Raw genomic sequence first — 11107 nt, 5'->3', positions numbered from 1 at the left:
CAAGAATAGGATTCATGTAGCTGACCCCAAACATTCGGAATAAAGGCTTTGTTATTGTTATTGTTGTTGTTAAACATTTATTTGTAGCAAAAATAATAATTTGCTTTTTATTTGCCTTCTCAACAATCATTTAATTAAATAATACAGAAATGACAATATTTTTATCCAATCCAAACATAATTAAACTATTTTTAATCTCTCATGATGGATTAACTAAGTTAATCCTTCTCATTCTTAATCCCTTAAGACAAATTAATATACATGACCACTTACTAGAAAATTCTTATATTTTATCTTTTCATTAGGTACTGTATGTAGTTTTTTAAATTATTCACTAAAGGACATGTACAAATCACATGCATATTAGTTTTTCAAACTACCCTCTTCTAGTCTTCTTCTTAAATAATATTGTTTTCTCTCATTTCAATTTATAGGAATCTAGCTTTGTAATTTCCATGTCAGATATTAGTGCATATATGATATTCTCTTCTAATCACTTTCTCTTTCTATCTCATTCCAAAAACTTTTATCCTTTCATATTTTTAAAAATCACAGCTTAATCATCATCTAGTTTTGATGTGAAGAAAAAAAAAAGAATTTGCATCTATTATACTTTGAAGAGGAAGAAGAAGACAATTATTGAGTGAAAATTATGCATGTGAATTGCATATATTGTTATCAAGAACTTACAAATATTGTTAACATTTAGGGGGTTATGCAATAAAAAGATGATGACACATAGTTTCCTAACACGTGATCTTGAGAGAAATTAATAATAATTACTCTTTTAAAAGTAAATTTTCTAACAGATACTTAAACAATTATGATTCATCTATTCGAATACTATTATAAAAGTGTGTTAGTATGTTTAAACAGATATTCCAAAAATGCCTTCCAATTCATGCTAAAACACATACATGAATACATAAAATACATACATACGTATATATGTACATAGAACCATACGTATAAACATAAACCATTGGCCCTTGAATCCTTCTCATAACCTCAGTTAATTAAATATAATAAGCACACATTTAAATTGCATCCACTACATATAGAAAATTAAATTCAATGAAACTCCCTTCTTAATGCTCTTTTCAATTATTGTTCAACACTTTGGGTTCACCCCTCTCAATGCTTTCCCTCTTTCTTCTTTTCGTTTTTTCCCTGTTATTAATAGTTACATTTTTTACTGATTCTTAATTTAGCTTTATATTTATATTTCTACATTTTGATTGATTATAAGAATGGAACAATATGCAGATTGAGAAGACCTAAATGTGATTTGTTGAATATGGGTTTTGTATGCCTTTGCTTTGCTTCGATTGTTAATTATTATTATTATTAGAATTGTAGCTAATCTTCTTTAGTATTTTGCATGGACCATACTTTTTGTTCTTTAGCTTATTGTAGGTTCCCACTAGGAAGTACTCTTTTCACAAAAATACCATCACCATGTCTCATTCCTCAAACACCTTTTTCCTCCTATGTTGATTAGCATCTACCTTATATTTAGCATTAGACTTATCTATCTTCTCTTTCACTTCCTGTTGGATAGCTCATATCTTTTCAGCCATATGATCTGTAGCAATACTCTGCCCTGGAAGCTTAGGCAGTGGAACCAGATCAAGATAATGGTTCGGAAGCCTTCCATACACAGTCACAAAGGGAGCCCTACCTGTAATTCGGTTCTCTATATGGTTATAAACAAATTTAGTTTGTGCCAGAGCAAGATCTCATTATTTTGGACGATCGCCAGAGATGGATTTGAGAAGGTTACTGAGAGTGTGACTTACCACTTCAGTTTGACCGTCAATTTGAGGATGGTAAATAGTACTGCATTTGAGTGTAGTATTGAATCATTATCACAATGTCCTCCAAAAGTGGGATAAGAACTTGGAATCATAATCAGAAGTGATGGACTTTGGCACCCAATGAAGGCATACTATCTCTCGAAAGAAAAGGTTGGTAATATTGCTAGCATATGCTATCTTCTTACATGGAATAAAGTGTGACATCTTTGAAAATATGTCAACTACAACAAAACAGAATCCATACATCATTGAGTTTTAGGGAGTCCTAACACAAAATCCATCGAGATATGATGCTATGGCGTATCAGGAACAGGTAAGGTATATACAATCCCGTGTTTTGAGACTGTCCCTTGGCAACTTGACAAACCAGAATGCTGCACATATTTTTTTATCCTCTTCTTTAGCTGAGGCCGGTAATATATCTCTCTTCAATGGAAGCAATCATCTAATCACACCCCAGATGTCCTCTAACCCGCCGACATGAAGGTCTCATATTATCTGCTCTCTTATGAACTCTGGGGGTATGCACAACTAATCCCTGTGAAATAAATAACCATCCTGTATATGAAAACCTCTGACTGACTAATTTTTCAAGTAGTTGTTCCAAATCTCCTTGAAGTCTTTGTCTTCTATATAGAGCTCCTTTAGTTATTTAAATCCAATCACTTCTGCCTGTGAAGTTACCAACAAAGTAGCTCTCTGACCGAGTGCATCTGCAATTTTATTCTATTGCCCAGACTTGTGCTTCAAAATAAAGGTAAAACACTACAGAAACGTGATCCAACAAGTATGCATACGATTGATGGTAGTCTGACTATTGATGGACTTCAAGGTCTGATGGTCAGTGTTAAGAAGAAACTCTCACAAGATTAAATAGTGCTTCCACTATTTTAAAGACTGGTCTATGGCATACAACTCTAGCTCATATGTGGCCCATTTCTGTTGAGTTTCACTAAATTTCTCACTAAAAGCAACTAGACGCTCTTCTTGGGAAAGGAAACACCAATTCCTACGATGAACGCATCACAATCAACCTCAAACACCTTTTAAAATATGGAAGTGCGAGCACTGTTGTTGTGGACAACTTCTTCTTGATTAGTGCAAAGCTACGGTATGCATCTCTCCCCCCCCCCCTAATTGAACTTGTTTTTCTTCATGCACTCAGTGATTGGTGCAACAATGCTGTTGAAGTTTCTGACAGATCTCATATAGAAAGTCACTAGACTATGAAAGCTACGAACTGCGCTGACATTCCTTGGCTTGGGCCAATCTTGAATAGCACACACCTTTTCTTCATCAACATGGATGCCCTCTGCGCTGACTACAAAGCCCAAGAATAATAGGCTATTGATTATGAAGTTGCACTTCTTCAGATTGATGTCCTTATTCTTTTGCAAAGCTGTTAGTACATCCCTCAAGTGGTCCAGATGCCACTGACTCATTTTGGCTATTAATCAGGATATCATTAAAATAAACTATAACAAACTTGCCAATAAAGGGTTTTAATATCTAATTCATCAAATACATGAAAGTGTTGGGAGCGTTGGAAAGGCCAAAAGGCATGATCAACCACTTATACATGCCTTCTTTGTCTTGAAGGCGGTCTTCCACTCATCTCTTTCTCTAATGCGAATCTGATGATAACCACTCCTGAGGTTAATTTTGGAGAATACTTTTGACCTAGACAACATATCCAACATGTTCCAGGTGAGGGATAGGAAATCAGTACTTCCCGGTAATCTTGTTGATAGCCTTACTATCCACACACATACGCCACTCTCTGCTCATCTTTGGGACATGTAATGCCGGCACAACACACGGACTCACGCTGGCTCGTATAAGTCATTTCTGGATGAGATCATCCACTTATTTCTGTAAGAACTCCCCTTCCTTTGGGCTAATATGATAGTGTGGCAGATTTGGTAGGCGTGATCCAGGGATGAAATCGATCTAATGTTGAATGTCTCGAAGCAATGGTAATTTGGAAGGAAGTTCATCAGGCATAAGTGCGTCAAATTGTTACAAGCGGGTTTGTACTTCAGGTAGAATTTTGGTGGAGGCGGAATCTTCTTTTCCTAATACAACAAGAGTATAAATCTCGTCAGACTGCTTCAAATCTTTCATAAAATCTTCATTGTTAACAACTAAAAGATCTTCTTTTTAGCAACATCTGTCTTGATTGGACCCTCTCCGTAAGAGGCATGAGCACAATTTGGTGACCATCCTTGTTAAAAATATAAACATTGTCCTTCCCCTTGTGCATGACATCAACATCAAACTACCATGGCTTGCCTAATAATATATGATAAGCATTCATCTCAACTATATCTCACAGCACCTGATTAGTATAATTACGACCAATGGAAAAGGATACCCGACATACGTTGTCAACCTGCACATCATTACCCTTACGAATTCAATCGATCTTGTAGACAGCAAGATGTTTCTCTATCTTCAAGCCTAATTTCTCCACCATACGCCGAGAGACAATATTCTCACTACTGCCACTATTAATGATAACATCACAAGTCTTCTATTTCACGGTGTACCTCATGCGGAAGATATTATACCTCTGGAATGGTTCTTTTGTATTAGGAGCCAATAATAATCAACGCACAACACATGAAAGTTGATCTCCGTCATCAGAATATTCAAACTTATCATTGTCATAGTCTTCAGAGTCATCTTGGTTTACATCCTCCTCACCACGATCCACCATTATTTCTTTAAGGGCACTGATTGGACCAATGACCAGGCTGACCACATATGTAGCACTTGATTGGATCGGGTTTGGTATATGGGATTGATACTATTGTTAGTATCGCTCCTGTACCCTTCTCAACCGTAGAATCTTGATCAGAGGTAAATTCAGACTGCTTGTTCCTACCACGATTAAAATTCATGCACGAACCATTGGAAGCTACATGTGTTCCTTTATTATTCCATCCAAGTTGTCGCTCCACTTTTTTGGACAGACTAACTGTATCTGCCAAAGTATATGTCTGCTGTAAGGACACATGATCTTGAATTCCCATCCTCAATCCCCTGATGTAACAAGACATTTGTTGGGCTTCGTTCTCGTTTAAATTCTTGTGGGATGACAATCAATAAAACTCATGCATGTACCCATCAATTGTTCTTTCACCTTGTTTGCAATTTTGGTATTGTCCGAACAAGACTTGTTCATAGTCATTTGGTAGGAAATAGGCTTTCAACAACTTCTTCTTCTTCTCCCACTTATCGACTTTCGACTTTCCCTAACAACATCAATTCATGTATACTAATTTCCACTGACCAGATGCTCCACCCTTAAGTCGGTAGGCTACCAACTTAACATTCTGCTCATCTGGGATCTTCATATACTCAAAAATTCTCTCCACCTCTGCAACCTAATCAAGAAATTCTTCGATATGAAGTTGCATGTTAAAAGATGGTAGATCCATCTTCATCTTAAACCCTCCAGTGTCATAATTTCCTCGTTGTCAATAGTCTCTGTGATCATAACCGCGGGGTGGGGCTTCATAGTCATCGTTGTTGCTGTTGAATTCATCTTGTGGAGTCAGAGCACGTCATTAGGGACCACCAACGCGATTTTGAACTCCTACCATTTTCAGACGCTCCATTACCAACGCAAGTCAATCTATGGTAGTCTTAATCTGATTAACATTAGCCTTCAACTCATCAAACTTAGTTCATAAAATAGGGGTTTCATCGCCTGCCATCAGATTAGAAAAATAAGGCTCTGATATTAATTGACGCAGCGCGAAAATGAAAACCTCGAAATCCACCAAGGGATGTTCTCTGAATCTACAAAGAACAATCTCCAAATCCATGAAAGACTTTGAATCCACAAATAAAATATTAAAGAGGAATATTATTGATAAAAAAATTATGCCTCTAGGGCTTACAATCGTCTGCTTAAACAGAAAATAAACAAGACTCCTACTAGGACCCGAAATTTACCAAAAATAGAAATAACAAAACTTTTTTTAAAAAACTCCCTATGATTAGGGAAGTAAATCGGTCCAATTTGGAATCAAATTGGATTTTCTTCCTTATCAAAACAGACTCCTAAAACATTACCTAAAATAGTAAAAAAAAGCAGACATAACTCTAATATCTCTCAATCTGGAGGGAATTTCACTAAACAGATGGCATCAAACAAAACAACGGTGGGTTTGTGTTGACTTCATCTCGAAAAAATACGCGATTTACATATATAATTCGTCTAATTCAAACGTACGGTTTGAGAGATATGACCCGTTCTTCGTTGTAAATTTTTTCCTTCGGCTGGGCCCCCGTTTGGGCTTTTGACGGTCCCGTTTCTCCATAAATATATCTGCAGTGTACTCTACATCAGATTTTGGGTGTTTTAATGTTTTTCATTCCTCCTTTATAATTTATTTCTTTTGCAATAATCCATGGTCAATTATTCTTAGAGTTTTTTTGGTCGTAATTTGTTCTTGGATTGAAAGCTTTAAATATTCAAAACACTAGTACAGATTAATTTCTCTGAGTTATTTAGAGTTCTTCTATTTTTAACATTGGTTGGTGAAACCACATGGATAGCATCCGACTCAAATTTGATTTCAAGAGCACTAAACCAAAGTTATGTTGTCCTACAGTGTCTCAGTGACTAGAGTTTGGAGCTCTTGGATACGTTGTGACTCTCAATGCCAGAGAATGCTATCTTTTACCTCAACTCATTTGCTGACAGTAATTACTCCATTGCCTTCATATGGGCGACGAAGGAGTTAACTAGCCCAAGACAGAAAAGTCTCATTTGTGGATATAATTTGACGCTACAATTTGACAGCGTTGTTATAATGACATGTTTGGTTACACCTCGTACCGCCTCCATACTAAGATTAATCGTACATTCGTAATAATTACAATTGTTCTAAACAATTTACAAAAATAGATTTTCCGTGCTTGGTCTCAAAAGACAAAAATAAGAAATGGTTTATCAATCGGGAATCCATCCTAATTCGCATGGATTCTCTATTTAATTATTCAGTTTTAAATTTTACATACAATTATAATAGGTAACAAATAAAGAATTCTGTTAAATTGCTTTACTTTAAATATTATTTTTCCCTTTCAAATCACATCATCATGTTCAAGTCCATGAGAAAAAAAATTCTAGAAAGTAAAACAAGTATATCCACGTACGACGCACAAGCACTATACTTGTTACTATAAATGCGCCTTCATATTGATTTTAAAAACGATATTAATTAAAAAAAATGAATCATTATGATAAATTTAAAGTTTCCATATTTGTTGAATTATCTAGAGGAATTTAAAGATTTCTTCCAGTCCAATAGACGAGACAAGACTTTAGCCAATTTTATATCTCCAAAGAAAGGGTGCCGCAATAATTGAATTTGAATTCTTCTGATCGGGTTTATATTTTCAAATTAAAATATTTAGGGAAAAATGTGTACATGCCCCAAAAACAGAAACTTCATGTGACGAGGTCCCTCACAGTTTTCCCCATGTGAATCAGCCTCTTGATGTGTGACATTTTGTACTGCAGCCATTTTTTATTAATTATTACATGCCAGCTAAGTTAAAATCCCCAAATTCTCCTTATCCTCTCTCCTCAATCTCTCAGACCCAGCAATCATATCATCTTTCTCTCTCATGTCCTCTCTCTCTCTCATCTCTCTCTCTCTCTCTCTCCTCTCTCTAAAACTAAGAGCTTTCTCAAGCTCGTCAACCTGGCCCTCGCCCTCCTCGCCGTTGCCGCCTCCGCTCAGGCCCCCAAGGCTCCCCTCGAGTTCGTCGTCGCCTCCCCCTCCTCCATCCGTCCTTATCGCCGTAGATCGCCGCCACTCCCCCGCCGTAGATCGCCGTCGTTGAGACACACAGAGCGTTAATCAATTAGCTAGAAGAAGAAAAGAAAAAAAAGAAAAATTGTTTGACCAGCTACAAATAAATTAACGATTTAATTTTAAAAAATAGTCAAAAGTTGTCCTCATTTTTCCACTTTCACGAGACATCCACGTCTTTTTGGATGAAGCTGAATTTGCAATAAACCTAATGTGCGCAGTCTTTTTGTATTTTAATTTCGAACAAATTTTTAAAATAGACCATTTTTAAAACTTAATTAGCAAAATAGGCTGAAAAAATATATAATTACCAAAAATCGTTGTAAGCTGGGACGGTAGTTATAAATCGTTGTTATAAATGAGGATACAACCATGTTTTTATAAATCGTTGTTAATTATATTTGATAATAGTTATACCTAATGATATGTTATTTCTAGATGCTATCGTGGTAGTTCTAGTAGCCCTCGAGTTAGTTCTAGCTTCTATTACCCTAGTTCCAGCTTGTATACAGCCAGTTCTAGCCCACACCTTGCTAGTTCTAAACCAAGCCCGTGTTTTTTTACAAGCAAACTTGTTAATTCTAGCTTCTACGTTAGTTCTAGCTTCTATTACCCTAGTTCTAGCTTATATACAATCAGTTCTAACCCGCACCTTACTAGTTCTAAACCCAATAAGGGTTCTTTACATGCACACTTGTTGATTCATGCTTCTACGTTAGTTTTATCTTCTATTACCCTAGTTCTAGCTTATATACAGCCAGTTCTAGCCCACACCTTGCTAGTTATAAACCCAACAAGGATTTTTTACATGCACACATGTTAATTCTTGCTTCTACGTTAGTTCTAGTTTCTATTACTTCTACGTTAGTTCTAGCTTCTATTACCCTAGTTCTAGCTTATATACAACCAGTTCTAGCCCACACATTGCTAGTTCTAAACCCAACAAGGGTTTTTTACATACACACTTGTTAATTCTAGCTTCTACGTTAATTCTAGCTTCTATTACCCTAGTTCTAGTTTGTATACATCCAGTTCTAACCCACACCTAGCTAGTTCTAAACCCAACAATGGTTTTTTACATGCACACTTGTTAATTCTTGCTTCTACGTTAGTTCTATCTTCTATTACCCTAATTATAGCTTGTATACAGCCAGTTCTAGCACGCACCTTGCTAGTTCTAAACCCAACAAGGGTTCTTTACATGCACACTTGTTAATTCTTCCTTCTACGTTAGTTCTAGTTCTAAACCCAACAAGGGTTCTTTACATGCACACTTGTTAATTCTTCCTTCTACGTTAGTTCTAGCTTCTATTACCCTAGTTCTAGCTTGTATACATTAATTCTTCCTTCTACGTTAGTTCTAGCTTCTATTACCCTAGTTCTAGCTTGTATACAGTCAGTTCTAACCCACACCTTGCTAGTTCTAAACCCAACAAGGGTTCTTTACATGCACACTTGTTGATTCTTGCTTCTACGTTAGTTCTATCTTCTATTACCCTAGTTCTAGCTTGTATATAGCCAGTTCTAGCCCACACCTTGCTAGTTATAAACCCAACAATAATTTTTTACATGCACACATGTTAATTCTTGCTTCTACGTTAGTTCTAGTTTCTATTACCCTAGTTCTAGCTTGTATACAGCCAGTTCTAGCCCACATCTTTCTAGTTCTAAACCCTACAAAGGGTTCTTTACATGCACACTTATTAATTCTTGCTTCTACGTTAGTTCTAGCTTCTATTACCCTAGTTCTAGCTTGTATATAGCCAATTCTAGTCCACACATTGCTAGTTCTAAACCCAACAAGGGTTTTTTACATGCACACTTGTTAATTCTTACTTTTACGTTAGTTCCTTGCTAGTTCTAAACCCAACAAGGGTTTTTTACATGCACACTTGTTAATTCTTACTTTTACGTTAGTTCTAGCTTCTATTACCCTAGTTCTAGTTGCACACTTGTTAATTCTTACTTTTACGTTAGTTCTAGCTTCTATTACCCTAGTTCTAGCTTGTATACATCCAATTCTAGCTCACACATTGCTAGTTTTAAACCCAACAAAGGTTTTTTACATGCATACTTGTTAATTCTTGCTTCTATGTTAGTTCTAGCTTCTATTACCCTAATTCTAGCTTGTATACAGTCAGTTCTAGCCCACATCTTGCTAGTTCTAAACCCAACAAGGGTTTTAGAACTGGCTGTATATAAGCTAGAATTAGGGTAATAGAAGCTAGAACTAACGTAGAAGCTAAAATTAACAAGTGTGGTTGTAAAAAACCCTTGTTGGGTTTAGAACTAGCAAGGTATGGGCAAGAACTGACTGTATACAAACTAGAACTAGGGTAATAGAAGCTAGAACTAAGATAGAAGTAAGAATTAATAAGTGTGCATGTAAAAAACCCTTGTTGGGTTTAGAACTAGCAATGTGTGGGCTAGAACTGGCTGTATACAAGCTAGAACTAGGGTAATAGAAGTTAGAACTAACGTAGAAGCTAGAATTAACAAGTGTGCATGTAAAGAACTCTTGTTGAGTTTAGAACTAGCAAGGTGTGGGCTAGAACTGGCTGTATACAAGCTAGAAGTAGGGTAATAGAAGCTAGAACTAACGTAGAAGCTAGAATTAACAAATTTGCTTGTAAAAAAACGCGGATTTGGTTTAGAACTAGTAAGGTGTGAGCTAGAACTGGCTGTATACAAGCTGGAACTAGGGTAATAGAGGCTAGAACTAACTCGAGGGCTACTAGAACTACGACGATAGCATCTAGAAATAACATATCATTAGGTATAACTATTATCAAATATAATTAACAACGATTTATAAAAACATGACTGTATCCTCATTTATAACAACAATTTATAACTACCGTCCCAACTTACAACGATTTTTGGTAATTAAATATTTTTTCAGCTTATTTTGCTAATTAAGTTTTAAAAATGGTCTATTTTAAAAATTTGTTCGAAATTAAAATACAAAAAGACTGTGCATATTAGGTTTATTGCAAATTCAGCTTCATCCAAAAAGACGTGGATGTCTCGTGAAAGTGGAAAAACTGGGACAACTTTTGACTATTTTTTAAAATTAAATCGTTCATTTATTTGTAGCTGGTCAAACATTTTTTTTCTTTTCTTCTTCTAGCTAATGGATTAATGCTCTGTGCGTCTTGACGGCGACGATCTAAATCGGGGGAGCGGTGGCGATCTACGGCGACGAGGACGGGTGGAGGAGGGGAGGGGAGACGACGGCGAACTCGAGGGGAGCCTTGGGGGCCTGAGTGGAGGCGGCAACGGCAAGGAGGGCGAGGGCTAGGTTGACGAGTTTGAGAAAACTCTTAGTTTTAGAGAGAGAGAGAGAGAGAGATGAGAGAGAGAGAGGAGATGAGAGAGAAATATGATATGATTGCTGGGTCTGAGAGATTGAGGAGAGAGGATAAGGATAATTTGGGGATTTTAGCTTAGCTGACA

This window comes from Asparagus officinalis, chromosome 6 (genome assembly GCF_001876935.1).
Source record: "Asparagus officinalis chromosome 6, Aspof.V1, whole genome shotgun sequence".
Lineage (NCBI taxonomy): Eukaryota > Viridiplantae > Streptophyta > Magnoliopsida > Asparagales > Asparagaceae > Asparagus > Asparagus officinalis.
The sequence above is the reverse complement of the archived record's forward strand: the minus strand, read 5'-3'. Positions refer to the sequence as shown.